The sequence below is a fragment of the Bos indicus genome, chromosome 5, assembly GCF_029378745.1.
Source record: "Bos indicus isolate NIAB-ARS_2022 breed Sahiwal x Tharparkar chromosome 5, NIAB-ARS_B.indTharparkar_mat_pri_1.0, whole genome shotgun sequence".
NCBI lineage: Eukaryota > Metazoa > Chordata > Mammalia > Artiodactyla > Bovidae > Bos > Bos indicus.
The window spans coordinates 53,908,073-53,926,861 of NC_091764.1; the positions used below are offsets into that span (position 1 = coordinate 53,908,073).

General features: G+C 38.2%; 1 protein-coding gene across 7 annotated transcripts in view; it reads right to left on the reverse strand.

Annotated features, from left to right (window-relative positions):
• Nucleotides 1-18,789, reverse strand: part of SLC16A7 (solute carrier family 16 member 7) — a 194,925-nt gene that overhangs the window by 120,161 nt on the left and 55,975 nt on the right. For 3 of the 7 annotated variants that reach the window (XM_019960907.2, XM_019960909.2, XM_070789372.1), the window contains exon 2: nt 9,710-9,807. The exons of 3 other annotated variants lie outside the window; for them this stretch is intronic. The gene's annotated coding sequence lies outside the window, so the exon portion shown is untranslated. The remainder of the gene's footprint in view (nt 1-9,709; nt 9,808-18,789) is intronic. One more of the 7 variants, XM_019960910.2, reaches the window with a different exon arrangement.

Here is an 18,789-nt window from a genome sequence, read left to right on the forward strand (position 1 = left end):
ATGATGATTTACAAAACCTTCTAGAACGCTCAAAAAAGATGTTCGTTTCATTATAGGGGACAGGAATGCAAAAGTAGGAAGTCAAGAAATACCTGGAGTAACAGGCAAATTTGGTCTTGGAGCACAGAATGAAGCAGGACAAAGGCTAATAGAGTTTTGACAAGAGAACGCACTGCTCATAGCAAACACCCTCTTCCAACAACACAAGAGAACACTCTACACATGGACATCACCAGATGGTCAACACCAAAATCAGATTGATTATATTCTTTGCAGCCAAAGATGGAGAAGCTCTATATAGTCAGCAAAAAAAATACTGGGAGCAGACAGTGGCTCAGATCATGAACTCCTTATTGCCAAATTCAGACATAAATTGAAGAATCTAGGGAAAACCACTAGATTAGTCAGGTATGACTTACATGAAATTCCTTATGATTATACAGTGGAAGTGACAAATAGATTCAAAGGATTAGATCTGATAGACAGAGTGCCAGAAGAACTATGGACAGAGGTTCGTGACATTGTACAGGAGACGGATCAAGACGATCCCCAAGAAAAAGAAATGCAAAAAGGCAAAATGGTTGTCTGAGGAGGCCTTACAAATAATTGTGAAAAGAAGAGAAGCAAAAGGCCAAGGAGAAAAGGAAATATATATACCCATTTGAATGCAGAGTTCCAAAGCAAGGAGAGATTAGAAAGCTCTTCTCAGTGATCAATGCAAAGAAATGGAAGAAAACAACAGGATGAGAAAGACTAGAAATCTCTTCCAGAAAATTAGAGATATCAAAAGAACATTTCATGCAAAGATGGGCTCAGTACAGGACAGAAATTTTATGGACCTAACAGAAGCAAAAGATATTAAGAAGTGGGAAAAATACACAGAAGAACCAAACAAAAAAGATCTTTACGATGCACAGAATCATGATGATATGATCACTCACCTAGAGCCAGACATCCTGGAGTGTGAAGTCGACTGGGCCTTAGGAAGCATCACTACAAACAAACCTCGTGGAGGTGATGGAATTCCTGTTGAGCTATTTCAAATCCTAAAAGATGGTGCTGTGAAAGTGCTGCACTCAATATACCAGCAAATTTGGAAAACTCAGCAGTGGCCACAAGACAGGAAAATGTCAGTTTTCATTCCAATCCCAAAGAAAGGCAACGCCAAAGAATGCTTAAAGTACTGCACAATTGCAGTCATCTCACACGCTAGCAAAGTAATGCTCAAAATTCTCCAAGCCCTTCTTCAACAATTCCTGAACCATGAACTTCCAGATGTTAAAGCTGGATTTAGAAAAGACGGAAGAACCAGAGATCAGATTGCCAACACCCACTGGATCATAGAACAAGCAAGAGAGTTCCGGTAAAACATGTACTTCTACTTTATTGACTATGCCAAAGCCTTTGACTGTGTGAGTCACCAAAAACTGTGGGAAATTCTTAAAGAGGGGAATACCAGACCACCTGATCTGCCTGTTGAGAAATCTGTATACAGATCAGGAAGCAACAGTTAGAACTGGACACAGAACAACAGATTGGTTCCAAATCAGGAAAGGAGTATGTCAAGGCAGTATACTGTTACCCTGCTTATTTAACTTATATGCAGACTACATCATGAGAAACACCAAGCTGGAATCAAGATTGCCAGGAGAAATATCAATAACCTCAGATATGCAGATGATACCACCCTTACGGCAGACAGCAAAGAGGAACTAAAGAGCCTCTTGATGAAAGTGAAAGAAGAGAGTGTAAAAGTTGGCCTACAATTCAACGAACAGAAAACTAAGATCATGACATCTGATCCTATCACTTCATGGCAAATAGATGGGGAAACAATGGAAACAGTGACAGAGTTTATTTTCTTGGGCTGCGAAATTACTGCAGATGGTGACTGCAGCCATGAAATTAAAAGACACTTGTTACTTGGGAAAAAAGCTATGATCAACTTAGACAGCATATTACAAAGCAGAGACATTACTTTGTTGAAAAACATCCATCTAGTCAAAGCTATGGTTTTTCCAGTAGTCATGTATGGATGTGAGAGTTGGACTTAAAGAAAGCTTGCTTGGGGCTGGTGCACTGGGATGACTCAGAGGGATGGTATGGGGAGGGAGGTGGGAGGACTGTTCAGGATGGGGAACACATGTACATCCGTGGTGGATTCATGTCACTGTATGGCAAAACCAATACAATATTGTAAAGTAATTAGCTTCCCATTAAAATAAATAAATTTATATTAAAAATAATAAAAATAAAGAGAAAAAAAAAAACAAAGCTGAGCACCGAAGAATTGATGCTTTTGAACTGTGGTGTTGGAGAAGACTCTTGAAAGTCCCTTGGACTGCAAGGAGATTCAACCAATCCATCCTAAAGGAACTCAGTCCTGAATGTTCTTTAGAAGGACTACTGTTGAAGCTGAAACTCCAATACTGTGGCCACCTGATGCGAAAAACTGACTCATTTGAAAAGACCCTGATGCTGAGAAAGATTGAAGGTGGGAGGAGAAGGGGATGACAGAGGATGAGATGGTTGGATGGCATCACTGACTCAACGGCCACGAGTTAGAGTAAACTCCGGGAATTGGTGATGGACAGGGAAGCCTGGTGTGCTGCAGTCCCTGGGGTAGCAAAGAGTTGGACACGACTGAGCAACTGAACTGAACTGAACTGATACAAAATTTGCCCCCATTAATATATTCATGATAATGAGAGCAGACAAGGAGGAGAGTTATATAAAGGTACAAAATTTTAATCTATTTTATAACAACTATAAGTGGAGTATATTTAAAAATTTTTGAATCATTATTTTGTACACTTAAACTTATGTTTAAATCAACTATACCACAATAAAAAAAAGGAAAATATAGTTTTCAAATTATGTTAAATAAAAAATTATGAAATCAAGGGTATTTAGTTGCATCAAAATATCCCTAGCAGTGTACGAGGGTCTGTCTGTCTCCACAATCTCACCATCATTTGTTATTGACTTTGATTACAGCTGTCCTAATAAGTATGAAGTGGTATCTCAGTGTGATTTTTTTAAATTAATTTTTATCAGTGTACAGTTGTTTTATGACATTGCATTAGTTTCTACTATACTGCAAAATGAATCAGCCATACATATACATATACATATATCTCCTCCCTCTGGACTTCCTTTCCATTCAGGTCATGGTGCAGCTGCTCTGAAGAAGAGGTGACAGTTCCTCAAATGTTAAACATCGAATTATCATATGATCCAGCAATTCCACTCCAAGGCATACACTCAAGAGACATGAAAACATGTCCACACAGAAATTGTACTCAAATATTTATAGCAGCATGATTCATAAAAGGCAAAGAGTGGAAATGATCCAAATATCCATCAATTGATGAATGGATAAGCAAATTGCAGTCTACCATACAGCGGAATATATTATTCATCCCTAGAAAGGAATGTAGTACTATAACATGCTACAACATGAATGAACCTTGAAAACATAATACTAAACAAAATAATCTAGTCACAGAAGACCACGTGTTATATTATTATATTTATATGAAATATCCAGATAGGAAAATATAAGAGATAAAGTAGATGAGCAGTTGATTACAGCTCAGGGGTAGGGGAATCAGGACATGAGAGCTGTCGGGTTGGGAACCATTTTGGAGAATGAAAATGTCCTAAAATTGATTATGGTGATGGCTGCGTAACTGTGAATGTACTAAAAGCCATCAGATTGTGTACTTTTAAATGGGTGTATTGGATGCAATGTGAATTATGTCTCAGTAAAGTTGTTTAAAAACAGTCCCAGCACTCTAACAAACAAACAAAAAAAATACTTCTACCCCAAAGGCATTCCTCCAGAGGTTTTGGACACTCTTCTATCTATAAATGATAAAAAAAAAAAGTATGAGTCTAGAGAATATAGTATTTAAGGAATAAAAGTAATAATAATAGCAATAGTTAATATATATATATATAGCCCCCGCATTTGCATGTGTGCTCAGTCATGTCCAACCCTTTGTGACCACATGGACTGTAGCCCACCAGGTTCTTCCATCCATGGGATTTCCCAGGCAAGAATAGTGGATTGGGTTGCCATTTCCTTCTCCAATATAGCCCCGGCTGCTGCTGCTGCTGCTGCTGCTGCTGCTGCTGCTGCTGCTGCTAAGTCGCTTCAGTCGTGTCTGACTCTGTGTGACCCCATAGATGGCAGCCCACCAGGCTCCCCTGTCCGTGGGATTCTCCAGGCAAGAATACTGGAGTGGGTTGCCATTTCCTTCTCCAATGCATGAAAGTGAAAAGTGAAAGTGAAAAGTGAAAGTGAAGTCACTCAGTCGTGTCTGACTCCTAGCGACCCCATGGACTGCAGCCCACCAGGCTCCTCCATCCATGGTATTTTCCAGGCAAGAGTACTGGAGTGGGGTGCCATTGCCTTCTCTGAATATAGCCCCTGCTATATGCCAAATACCATTTTAAGTACTTAAAATGTAAATTAACAGTTAGTTCTCACAACAGCCCTATGAAGAAGATGCTTTTACTGTCTTTGTTTCACAGATGAAAAATTGCATGCTCTGGAAGTTTATAATTACAGGCATTCCCTGTTGATACTGCAGTTCAGTTCCAACCACCACGATAAAGCAAGTATCAAAATAAAGCAAGTTACATAACCAGTGCACACAAAAGTTAAGCTTACACCATACTATAGTCTATTAAGTGTGCAATAGCAGCACTATGTCTAAAAAATGTACACACCTTAATTTAAAAATACTTTATTGCTAAAAAATGCTAAATCATCATCTGAGCCTTTAGTGAGTTGTAATGTTTTCTCTGGTGGAGGGTTTGAAATATTGCGAGAATTACGAATACGTGACACAGAATCACAGTGAGCAAATGCTGTTGGAAAAAGGGTGCTCCATGCAGGGTTTCCCCCAAAGCTTCAATTTGTAAAATACACGATATTTGGGAATATTGGGAATAAAGTAAAGCTCAAATAAAATGAAGTATGCCTGAAGGAAGAATCAGAGGCAGGATCTGAACTCATATACTCAGGATCCATAGCCTGTGCTCCTAACTAAAGAGGAACAGGCACGGACAAGTCAGTTCCCCTAGGAAATCATGTAGCCAAAAGGAATCATATGACATATTAAACCTACCTCAACACCATGACTGACCTCATGTCACCATGGCATAAACCACTCTGCTCACAAGCTTCATTGCCTAATCTCACAGTGTCAGGCTGTGTTAGTTTTCTACAGCTGCTGTGATAAGCCATCAGAAACTTAGTGGCTTATAATAACCCAAATTTATTATCATAGTTCTGGTGGTTAGAAATCTCCCTGGGCTAAAATCAAGGTGTCAGTGGGAGGCCAAAGGAAGAATCTGTTTCCTTGCCTTTTCTAGTTCCTAAAAGTCGCCCGAATTCTTGACTTGTGGCCACATTCCTACATCCTCAAACCACCAACATTGGGCTGAATCTTTTTTGTGCTGCTATTTCATTTATCAGATGCCTGGTGAGTACAATGGACACCTGTAGATTATTAGGGATAATCATAAGGTCATCTAAAGGGCAGCCTTACTTCTCCCCTGCCTTGTAACAAAACATTCCTAGGGTGAAGGGATTATGATGTGGGGAGCCATCATTTTGCCCTTATTCTGCCTACCACCAGGACATACAAAGATGTGTTCATAAAATTTAGATTGAAAGCAGAATATAATCATAGAGTTGTTCTAGGAACTGTTTCTAATAAACAGGTGAAACAATTTTGTAAATTCATCACAGTTCAGTTCAGTTCAGTCACTCAGTCATCTCTGACTATTTGTGACGCCATGGACTGCAGCATGCCAGGTTTTGCTGTCCATCACCAACTCTGAGAGCTTACTTAAACTTATGGCCATCGAGTCAGTGATGCCATGTCAAACATCTCATCCTCTGTTGTCAACTTCTCCTCCTGCCCTCAATCTTTCCCAGCATCAGGGTCTTTTCCAATGAGTCAGTTCTTCGCATCAGGTGGCCAAAGTATTGGAGGTTCAGTTTCAGCATCAGTCCTTCCAATGAACATTCAGGACTGATTTCCTTTAAGATGGACTGGTTGGATCTCTTTGCAGTTCAAGGGACTCTCAAGAGTCTTCTCCAACACTACAGTTCAAAAGCATCAATTCTTCGGCACTCAGCTTTCTTCACAGTCCAACTCTCACATCCATACATGACTACTGGAAAAACCATAGATGGATGTTTGTCAGTAAAGTAATGTCTCTGCTTTTTAATACACTGTCTAGGTTGATCATAGCTTTTCTCCCAAGGAGCAAGTGTCTTTTAATTTCCTGGCTGCAGTCACCATCTGCAGTAATTTGGGAGCCCAAGAAAATAAAGTCTGTCACTATTTCCATTGTTTCCCCATCTATTTGCCCTGAAGTGATGGGACCGGATGCCATGATCTTAGTTTTCTGAATGTTGAGTTTTAAGCCAACTTTTTTACTCTCTTCTTTCACTTTCATCAAGAGGCTCTTTAGCTCCTCTTCACTTTCTGCCATAAGGGTGGTGTCATCTGCATATCTGAGGTTACTGATATTTCTCCCAGCAATCTTGATTCCAGCTTGTGCTTCATGCAGTCTGGCATTCCCCATGATATACTCTGCATATAAGTTAAATAAGCAGGGTGACAACATACAGCCTTGATATACTCCTTTCCCCATGTGACTCCTTTCCCCATGTGGAACCAGTCTGTTGTTCCATGTCCAGTTCTAACTGTTGCTTCTTGACCTGCATACAGATTTCTCAAGCGGCAGGTCAGGTGGTCTGGTATTCCCCTCTCTTTAAGAATTTTCCACAGTTTTTGGTGATTCACACACTCAAAGGCTTTGGCATAGTCAACAAAGCAGAAGTACATGTTTTCCTGGAACTCTCTTGCTTTTTCAATGATCCAACGAATGTTGGCAATTTGATCTCTGGTTCCTCTGTCTTTTCTAAATCCAGCTTGAACATCTAAAAGTTCTCAGTTCACATACTGTTGAGGCCTTGTTTGGAGAATTTTGAGCATTACTTTGCTTGCATATGAGATGAGTGCAATTGTGCAGTAGTTTGAACATTCTTTGGCATTGCCTTTCTTTGGGACTGGAATGAAAACTGACATTTTCCAGTCTTGTGGCCACTGCTGAGTTTTCCAAATTTGCTGGTATATTGAGTGCAGCACTTTCACAGCATCATCTTTTAGGACTTGAAATAGCTCAACAGGAATTCCACCACCTCCACTAATTTTATTTGTAGTGATGCTTCTTAAGGCCCACTTGACTTCACATTCCAGGATGTCTGGGTTTAAATAGCGTCTAAGAGTCCCCAGTGGAGGCGGGGGTCAACAGTGCCCTGCTGCGGGGTCAGGGGCACTGAATGCAATGGTGCGGGCATAAGTCCTTTTGAAGGAGGTCACCGTTACTGCCACTACCTCTACCATAGTTTGGACTCAGGGCGAACAACAGGGAGGGAATACAGCCCCACCCATCAACAGAAAATTGAATTCAAGATTTACTGAGCATGGCCCTGCCCATCAGAGCAAGACCCAGATTCCTCCCCCAGTCAGTCTCTCCCATCAGGAAGCTTCCACAAGACTCTTACAGAATGAAAACCACAATCACAGATTATTAAATAAGCTGATCACCATGGAGCACAGCCTTGTCTAAATCACTGAAACTATGAGCCATACCATGTAGGGCCAGCCAAGACTAAGGGGTCATGGTGGAGTATTCTGACAAAATGTGGTCCACTGGAGAAGGGAATGGCAAACCACTTCAGTATTCTTGCCTTGAGAGCCTCATGCTGCTGCTGCTGCTAAGTCACTTCAGTCATGTCTGACTCTGTGTGACCCCATGGACAGCAGCCTACCAGGTTCCTCTGTCCACAGGATTCTCCAGGCAAAAATACTGGAGTGGGCTGCCATTACCTTCTCCATGAGAACCTCATACACAGTATGAAAAGGTAAAAAGATAGGACACTGAAAGATGAACTCACCAAGTCGATAGGTGCCCAATATGCTACTGGAGAAGAGTGGAGAAATAAGTCTGGAAAGAATGAAGAGATGAAGCCAAAGCAAAGAGAATGCCCAGTTGTGGATGTGACTGGTGATGGAAGTAAAGCCCGATGCTGTAAAGAACAATATTGCAGAGGAACCTGAAATGTTAGGTCCATGAATCAAGGCAAATTGGAAGTGGTCAAACAGGAGATGGCAAGAGTAAACACAGATATTTTAAGAATCAGTGAACTAAAATGGACTGGAATGGGAAAATTTAGTTCAGATGATCATTATATCTACTATTGTGGGAAAGAAACCCTTAGAAGAAATGGAGTAGCCATCATAGTCAAAAAAAGAGTTAGAAATGCTGAACCTGGATTAAATCTCAAAAATGACAGAATGACCTCTATTTGTTTTCAAGGCAAACCATTCAATATCACAATTATCCAAGTCTATGCCCCAACCACTAACGCTAAAGAAGCTGAAGTTGAATGTTTCTGTGAAGACCTACAATACGTTCTAGAACTAACACCAAAAAAAGATGTTCTTTTCATCACAGGGGACTGGAATGCAAAAGTAGGAAGTCAAGAGACAGCTGGAGTAACAGGCAAGTTTGGCCTTAGAGTATAAAATGAGGCAGGGCAAAGGCTAACAGAGATTTTCCAAGAGAACACACTGGTCATAGAAAACACCCTCTTCCAACACCACAAGAGATGATTCTACACATGGACATCACCAGATGGTCAATACTGAAATTCATCACAATACTCTTACAATTAGAGTAGGCAGCAAACCAAACGCAAACAGGAAATTTCACCAGTTAAATATAGTTTCTGAAAAGCATATGGACTGGTTAGAAGAATATCTGACTTCAAATTCTTTCTCTTTCTAGTTATGCAGTTTTGAGCAAGACACTGACAGTGTTGAGCATTAGTTTTCTCATCTGCACAGTGAGGAAATTAATCACTGACCTGCTTTACACCAGGATTGCACTAAGGGTCAAATTAAATTAAATCTTTGCAAGTAGTAAAGCCTTATACAAATAAAATATGAATGAGAAATCCTGACATAATCATTTTTGTTCAAGATACAGTTATTTTTTAAAGGGTGCAAATGACAAAGACAATAAGAAAAATAAAAAACTTAAAGCCTCTACATTTATATTAAAATGAACATTTATATTAGCAATAGTAACAAAACATAATTCTATTGTTATTATTATTGAAATTTATCATTTCCTACTTTTATAATATCCTTTTAGTGAAGGAAGGGTTTATATTTAGCTCTATCTTATGTACAGAGAAACTGAAGCTTAATCTCTTCACTAAAATCACACAGAATATAGAGTCACAGAAAGACTAAATATTTAAAGTGTCAACTTTAAAATCTGTTCTATTTTTGAAAAGGATGTAAATACCAGCCAAGCCAATATTCCCATTCACACTGAGTATGCATCCTAAGTAGCTTTAGTCATGTACAACTCTTTGTGACCCCATACACTGTAGCCTGCTAGGCTCCTCTGTCCTTGGGATTCTCCAGGCAAGAATACTGGAGTGGGTTGCCGTGCGCTCCACCAGGGGATCTTCCCAACCCATGGATTGAACCCACATCTCTTATATCTCCTGCATTGGCAGGCGGGTTCTTTAAGATCCACCACTTCCACAGGCAGCATGATTTAGAATGACTCATAAAAAATGTTACTATACATTGAGAGTACTCACAAGGGAGCTCTATCAACACAGAGTCCAAAAGTCTTTTAGTTCCCAAGATTCCCGTGTCTAAGGTTGCCCAGGTGACCATCACATCTTCAGATTAACTGCTAAAAAAAAAAATCAGAGAATGGCATCAGTTCAGTTCAGTTCAGTCGCTCAGTCATGTCCGACTCTCTGAGACCCCATGAATCGCAGCACACCAGGCCTCCCTATCCATCACAAACTCCCGGAGTTCACTCAGACTCATGTCCTTCGAGTCAGTGATGCCATCCAGCCATCTCATCCTCTGTCGTCCCCTTCTCCTCCTGCCCCCAATCCCTCCCAGCATCAGAGTCTTTTCCAATGAGTCAACTCTTCGCATGAGGTGGCCAAAGTATTGGAGTTTCAGCTTCAGCATCATTCCCTCCAAAGAAATCCCAGGGCTGATCTCCTTCAGAATGGACTGGTTGGATCTCCTTGCAGTCCAAGGGACTCTCGAGAGTCTTCTCCAACACCACAGTTCAAAAGCATCAATTCTTCAGTGCTCAGCCTTCTTCACAGTCCAACTCTCACATCCATACATGACCACAGGAAAAACCATAGCCTTGACTAGACAGACCTTTGTTGGCAAAGTAATGTGTCTGCTTTTGAATATAATCACTTAAATATTGAGATGCATGATAAAAAGAAAAATGAAAAAAATATCCAACTCTATCTCTGAAAGACTGGATAGCATGTAGCTTTCCGTTGTCCAGGGTGAAATTACTGTTTGCCTTTTCTAAATCTCCAAGGCTTTATTTCAAGCCCATTTTTAGACAGGGACACGTTTTCTCGTTAAATTACTTCACATCACCACTAACTTGTTATAACTACCATGCCTGCCTTTATATGTGCCTGCCTTTACATTTTCCTGCAAAAACATCAAAGAGATTCACCTCAGTCAAGTATATTTCGGACTTCAAAACTAAAAATAGCTTGTCTTTAACTTTTTGAGACTTTTCTTTCCACTTTTGGTAGGATAATGAAAAAGTGTGTGTGTATGTGTATGTTTATAAAGCAATAACTTGAAATTTTTACATAAATACATTAAGAATCTATTTACATTAAATTTATTCATTTAAAAACTGAAGAAGAATTTCAATAAGATTTCTGAGCTCTAACAATAAATCAGAAAATTTTGTAAAAGACCATCAAAATTTTACCATCAATTCATGTATGTTCTTTTATTATATAGTCCTTAAGACAAGTTTTTGACTTCTCCATCCAATCCCATTAATTATAAAAAATAAAAGAGGATGTAGTAATTTTTAACTACTCCATGATTACTAAATTAAGTCAGTTAATATTTGTAAAATGCTAGCACTCATCTCACACACTAGTAAAATGATGTTTAAAATTCTCCAAGCCAGGCTTCAGCAATACATGAACCGTGAACTTCCAGATGTTCAAGCTGGTTTTAGAAAAGGCAGAGGAACCAGAGATCAAATCGCCAACATCTGCTGGATCATCAAAAAACTAAGAGAGTTCCAGAAAAATATCGATTTCTGCTTTAATTACTATGCCAAAGCCTTTGACTGTGTGGATCACAATAAACTGTCGAAAAATCTGAAAGATATGGGAATACCAGACTACCTGACCTGTCTTTTGAGAAACCTGTATGCAGGTCAGGAAGTAACAGTTAGAACTGGACATGGAAGAGACTGGTTCCAAATAGGAAATGGAGTACGTTAAGGCTGTATATTGTCACCCTGCTTATTTAACTTCTATGCAGAGTACATCATGAGAAACGCTGGGCTGGAGGAAGCACAAGCTGGAATCAAGATTGCCAGGAGAAATATCAATAACCTCAGATATGCAGATGACACCACCCTTAAGGCAGAAAGTGAAGAGGAACTAAAGAGCCTCTGGATGAAAGTGAAAGAGGAGATTGAAAAAGTTGGCTTAAAGCTTCAGAAAACGAAGATCATGGCATCTGGTCCCATCACTTCATGGCAAATAGATGGGCAAACAGTGGAAACAGTGGCTGACTTTATTTTTCTGGGCTCCAAAATCACAGAGATGGTGATTGCAGCCAGGAAATTAAAACGCTTACTCCTTGGAAGGAAAGTTATGACCAACCTAGACAGCATATTAAAAAGCAGAGATATTACTTTGTCAACAAAGGTCCACCTAGTCAAGGCTATGGTTTTTCCAGTGGTCATGTATGGATGTGAGAGTTGGACTATAAAGAAAGCTGAGTGCCAAAGAATTGATGCTTTTGAACTGTGGTGTTGGAAAAGACTCTTGAGAGTCCCTTGGACTGCAAGGAGATCCAATCAGTCCATCCTAAAGGAGATTAGTCCTGGGTGTTCATTGGAAGGTCTGATGCTGAAGCTGAAACTCCAATACTTTGGTCACCTGATTTGAAGAGTTGCTGGGAAAGATTGAGGGCAAGAGGAGAAGGGAACGACAGAGGATAAGATGGTTGGATGGAATCACCGACTCATTGGACATGGGTTTGGGTGGACTCCGGGCAGTGAGGCCTGGCGTGCTGTGGTTCATGGGTCACAAAGAGTCGGACATGACTGAGCGACTGAACTGAACTGAACTGAGCATAGTATTTGCTACTAAATAAGAAAAGAAAAATGTACTATGAACAATTATTATTATTATTAATAGTTGTCAGTTAAGATAGTGAAAAATATTAGTTTATATAGATGAATAAATATTAGTTCCTTGTTTATTCCTGACTTGAAAAATATGAGATTTATTCACATACATGTCTTATTTGTCATATTATTAACAAACATAATTAAGGAACTTTCAGATATTATCCAGAAAAATCAGATTGTTTAATAGAGCATGGTGTAATGCAAAGATTATTGAATATTTCACAAAAGTAAAGACTAAGAGGAGAGAACATAGGTAATACCATGTCATTGAGATAGCACTTGCAATGTCACCTGGCTTGACCAGAGAACTTCAACATTGTAGTCTAAAATGGAAAGAATTTCAGGCTGGCAGTCAATCTGCTTACTGTGGAAGTTCCAGGACTATAATAAGCAGATTAGGCACATGTAACTGTCTCATTTAGTAACTATCCCATGAAAATTTGTCAATTCTACACAGGAAGAACTTCCTTATAGTGACAATTAAGTTCATTTGAATTTAGAATCAATATTAAAATATATTTTACAAAATTGCTTACCGGTGGTGTTATACCACAACAAGCAAAATTTATATAATAAAGTTAACACGTTTAGGAACATAACATCTTATTACAATTAACTTAATTTTTTGCTTCCATGAATACCACTGAAAATCCATCATTTTGGATTTAATTTCATGTGAAGACATGATGGTAAATTGGTATAATTTGATATAATTCATTTTTGTCCACAAATTATATTATTTATCCCCTGCCCCATTAAGGTTACTAATATTTGAGAATAATGAAATAAGGAAGATTTTTTTCTTTCCTTTGTATCTTAACTATAAAATTATGTTAATGGTTTGAGTTTAGAAATTCCCTGATTTTACTCTAGAATATCAGAATAAGCTTAATTTATAGGATTTTGTTGTAAAAAATGGGGCAACAAAAGTTTTCTCATTTGCTTTAATGTATACTTTTACTATTTTTTTTTAAACAGAAACAAGCCACAGGCCTTAAAAGGTAAGTGCTTGTGAGCTGATACATCTTTAAAAAAAAAAGACTAATTTGACGGTCATATGATCATATCCATTAAATAAACAATTTTTTTAAGTAAGTAGTTAAAGTGAAATGAAACACTTTCTATTTGTTTTGGCATGCTTTTTGACCTTCTGAGTAACCTTCACCTTGTGTAAAAGTTAGTATATGTGACCTTCTGAAACATGCATGTCTAAACCACAGAGAAGTTTGACAAAGGTTTTTACTTACTAACAAAAAACTATATTATAGGCCCCTTACTGTAAAAGCCATGTGCCCCAACTAAGACCCAGTGCAGCCAGTTCAGTTCAGTTCAGTTGCTCAGTAACTGAGCAACTTAGTCGGGGCATGTGAGATCTAGTTCCCCAACCAGGGATTGAACCCGGGTACCCCTACATTGGGAGCACAGTTCTCTGACTTTTTATACTGAAAATCAACACAAATAAGAAATGGTGGTCCAGTGGCTAAGACTCCATTCCCAATTCAGGAGTGCCCAGGTTCAATCCCTGATCAGGGAACTAGATCTCATGTGCCCCAACAAAGACCCAGTGCAGCCAAATAAATATTAAAAAATAAATAAATAATAGGAATTTCTAAGTCCCTGGAAAGTTGTGTTAATGTCTAATCTCTTTTCCAATTATCAGGTAGAAAAATATAATTTTTAATTTTGTAATTTCAGAGGCCATTATTTAGGTGATTAAGTGGCCATACTTTTTAGAAAAAAACAGCAGCTATTTCAGGATTTTAATATTTCATGGTGTCATGAAGTTCTATGTCCAGAGTATGGTCATCTAATAATTAATTAAATTTGAATCTTTTTTTGCAACTAAAATGCATTACTCAGGGTTCATGATCTTTTCTAACTCATGAGCAAATCTTAATTAAGACAAATAAAATATATTTTTATAAAAGTTCTTTTTAAAGAGGCTAAGAAGTTGTGATGTAGAGGAAGAAAATATATTATTCATATTTACACATGGTTGGTTATTCCCCCTTGAGTGATAAAAGTTAAAAAATTACATTAACTAAAATAGGTAATTTTACTGATATATTTGACAGAATGGTCAAGAGAATCTATTTTAGAAAACAGCAGATAAACCTACTTTCCCAGGAGAGTGTTTTCTCCTTTAACTTAACAGCATCATGCAATTATATTTGTAAATATTCAGTGTTCATTAGGGCTTAAGAAAATGTTCCTTGAATGAATTATTCATAAATACCTCAATCATAATTCCATACTTTATGCTAGTAGTTAGCATTAGTAATAAAGCAAAAAATAACTGAGAACCCACCTATTATTTTCTTTTAAATCTCTTTCTCCTTTCCTTTCCTCACAAGCGCAGAAAGCATGTTTGTTTTGGAAGCAAATAGCAAATACTACAGAAGGAGAACTTAAAGTGAGAGATAATGATTGAGGCAAAAATGTAAAATCACATCAGCTGATAAGTGACTGACTGACCCAAGGTTGAAGAATGTGAGGGCATTAGGACAAAGCTAAAGAATAACAGTCCTTCTGCTGTTAAGTGACAGGCATGAGACTCCACGTCATACTCCTAGATACTCAAAAACAAATCTTCTATTTTAAGTTTACACAACCACCAAAGGTGATCTCTGAAAGTCACAGAAGGCAGATTCTCCAAAGCCTTGTAACATACAACCACAGAAACACTATTTACAGCTACTGTCTGTAGTCATTTTCATGGCCAACTTCAAGAAATTCTATTGTGCTCCTTAACAAGGAGTATAACCTAAAATTGATAAACAAGCACAACAAAATTACATAAGTAGAATTCAAGGAAATGACTTAAACCATCTTAGAATAAACAAAAAGTAAGAAAATAGAAAAACCAAAATTTATGATTATAGAACTTCAGTAGAAATATTGAAGGCACAATTCTTGTTCACATATCTTTGTTATGGAGATGTAAATCACCTGCCCTCCTAATTGAGAAGTCAAAGATGAGAGAAAAATCAGTATTAAAAACAAATACAATTTCTTCAAGTACTGTACTGAAAACTAACCATGACTAAGGTTGAAGCCAAAACACATTGAAAAACCATATCTTAATCAGCTTGTCTTATTGGTGTCACCGTACTTAGTTTACCACATTTTTAAAATGCAAGTTGAGGTAGCTATGAGGTGGACTGGCATGGGGAAATGTGAAGAAAGCAAAACATACAGCAGTTCCTATTAGCCTCTGTCTTCCCTAGAGCCAAATTTACATTTATATTTTTTTCTCTGAAACGAAGTGTACACTAGAGCCTTTAGCAACATTATTTTTACATATGATTAGGATGGACAAATATGTATGGTGCCTTAAACAATGTGCTTCAAAGACCTCCAACTAGATGGAGTATAACTGACCACAAGGGCACAAGCCGCTGAGATATGAACACCCATTATGGGATTTGCACAGAATCCGCACTTCCCACAGGCTTCTCCCAGCCTGCACCTGAGCACACCTGACATGAAAGCAGATGGTCCTTGGGATATATGCCTCTAATGGCTAGTTTTGGCTGGGGGCAGGGAGTGGTGGGCTTCCACATACCATTGCCTTGTATATGTTGGGTGTTCAATAGTTATTTGGGGGAAATTAAACCATCGTTGTTATTGAGATGTCAAAGCCCAGATTGCTGCATAAACATAAAAACAAATTAAACTCAGTGTGAAACTTAGTTTTAATATGATTTTTTGGCTTCCTAATGCAATTCCAGCAAATGTGTTAGAAAACTACAGAGAGATAGTTTTGTTCCAGGTAAATATAACCTCTGATAGAGGTGTCTAAAAGTTAAATGGGCTGCTACAATCCTCTTGATTACTCTAGCATTCCCATTTTATAGAACAGGGAACACTAGGCTTGAAGAAGCCAAGTTTTTAGGATTACACAATGTTAGGGGCAGGAGCCAAGATTCCAACCTCAATTTTGCTCACGCTTTCCAAACTACCATACAGTTAGAAGATATATCTTTCATTAAAAGACCTTGCATGCTTGCATCAAAGAGTGGATGGACAATGTAATGTGTAAAACCACTTCCAATGCTAAATTATAATGAATTTTTTGAGGAAATCCACTTGATGGTGTCGTATCTCTTTTATTTTCTATACGCCACCTTTCTTTTTCATACAGTGTAGAACAAGTGAATCTACAGATCCCATTTAAAGTTCTTGATTTCTATTACAGTTATTGCAGTGCTTAGGTAAGACGATGTTGTTTTTAAATACAGCAATGGAAATTAACATCATTAAGAAAGAATCTGCCCTAATAATCAAATGATGCTACACAAACCTAAATAGTAAATATTAGACAATAGTATATTTTTAAGTAAAATATTATTAAGCAGGTGACAGAATCAGAAGCATAAATTCAGTTATTTTTAATCCAAAACTTGTACTGAATTGACTGACTGACAAGGTATGTCTGTTATTCAATACCTACAGAATTTTGAACAGTGCCACACTCACTTACTCAATATTAATGTGGTTGAAGTCACATCACTGCACTCTTTGGAATCAAAATAGTGAAATACCTTTAAACTAAAGCTCTATTTACAAATTTGAAGCCATCAAATTCTACAATGCCTCTGTCTCTCATACTCTCAAGCCCTTAATAAACTGTTTCCTCTAATCTCTAATCCTCTTTCTCAGTCTCTTGCTCACACAACTACAGTGCTATGTATTTTTTCCTTTTGGTTCATACTCTCCACTCTACTACACTCCTCTTAATGTCTTTCCTAATATTTTTCATTGAATCCTCTAGAGCTCCCATTTTTTTTTTTTCAAATAAATTACCTAATTCCTAACCTAGACATTGGACTCTCTCTATGATCTTTTCCCCTTGAAGATCTAACTTAGATTGAGCCCTCTTGAATACCTGCTAATTCCTTATCTTTAGGTATAGAACAGAGGTTCAGCACAAACCTAGTTCTACTCTACATCTTACCATTACTTTTCAGTTCACACAAGGAAATGTTTCTTCACTTACGTTCATTTCACCAAGCTATACCATCCAGAAAACTAGGACCTAATATCCTTCAGACTGTTTCTTCAAAATTCATTTCTCTTCACTCCAAAGTCACACCATAATCAATATTCATAATCAATAACCATGCACTATAATCAGTAACCTAGCCAGAGAAACTGTGACCTCCACATCTACTCTCCTTTCAGTAACTCACTTACAACTTGAAGCTAATGGGCACTCTTAATGCTTCTACTACTTTAGTCTTAAACATTGACATTCCAATTCCCCATCATTTTCCTGTCCTTCAGACAACACTAAAAACATTATTTCTGTCAATTCTGTCCTGGGATTTCCTTGAAAGTTTCCCCTGTTTTGAGGCTTACATCTTCTCCCAAACCACTGACCCTTTCCTTCTTTTTTTAGTATTTATTTTTATTTATTTGGCTGTGCAGGGTCTTAGTCATGGCACGCAGAATCTTTGATCTTTACTTGCAGAACGTGCAGTCTTAGTCGTGGCACGTGAAATCTAGTTCCCCAACCAGGAATCAAACCCCACCTCCCTGCATTAGAAGCTCAGAGTCTTACCTACTGGACCACCAGAGAAGTCCCAAATTAGCCCTTTTCTAACCTTCTTTTCTTTTGTACTCTGTTGCAATGTTAATCTTCATTCAAATTCCATTTCTGCTACTCATTGGTAAAATATCTTGGGAACATTACTTAACAGGATTCTGTTTGTCTTTTAAAAATGAGCATAAAACTTAATACTTCATAGGAAAGGAGGGGACGAATGTGGCAATGTCTATAATGTACTAAGCAGAATTTCTAGCACATCAAGTACTCAACAAATATTAATATCACCTTTAATCATCAATGTTCTCAAGTCACTCACATCTTTGTCTTCTGGCAACAAGGAGCCTGGAACTTCCAAACTCAAAATGGGCACTGCAATTACAGTACTAAGTAAAGTTCAAAAACACATGAATTAACCTCACAAGTTGATGCCACTTGTTAACAGGACTTGTTAACAGGACTCTCAATGGCTTTCCCGTAAGCTTTTATCATATCTCTTGACACGTTCCTCTCCTTTCCAACGTGGTTCTAAACATCTTCCTTTCTCCTCAAGTTTCCCAATCACCCTGTCATCTGTCAATCTGTGGTTGATCGGGTTTCTTATTTGCAAAGAAAATGAAAACCATCAGACCAAGCATGAAATGCCATAAATGTGCACACTTCTGTAGCCCCTGTGAGTCTTTCATTCATTCCCTCCTGCCCTGGTAGTAGAGGTAAGCCACTTCCTGGTAACCAAATAGGCCCTCACCTAATATATGATATGTTCTGCCTGTCCGTGAATGGTTTTGCCATCTGATTTGACCCCTTCGTTTTCCTCTCCTATCATTTCTTCCTTGCACTATATATTCTAACCACACTGAATTCCGTTTTCAGCTCATCCCATGCTATTTCGTATCTTCCTGTCTTTACTG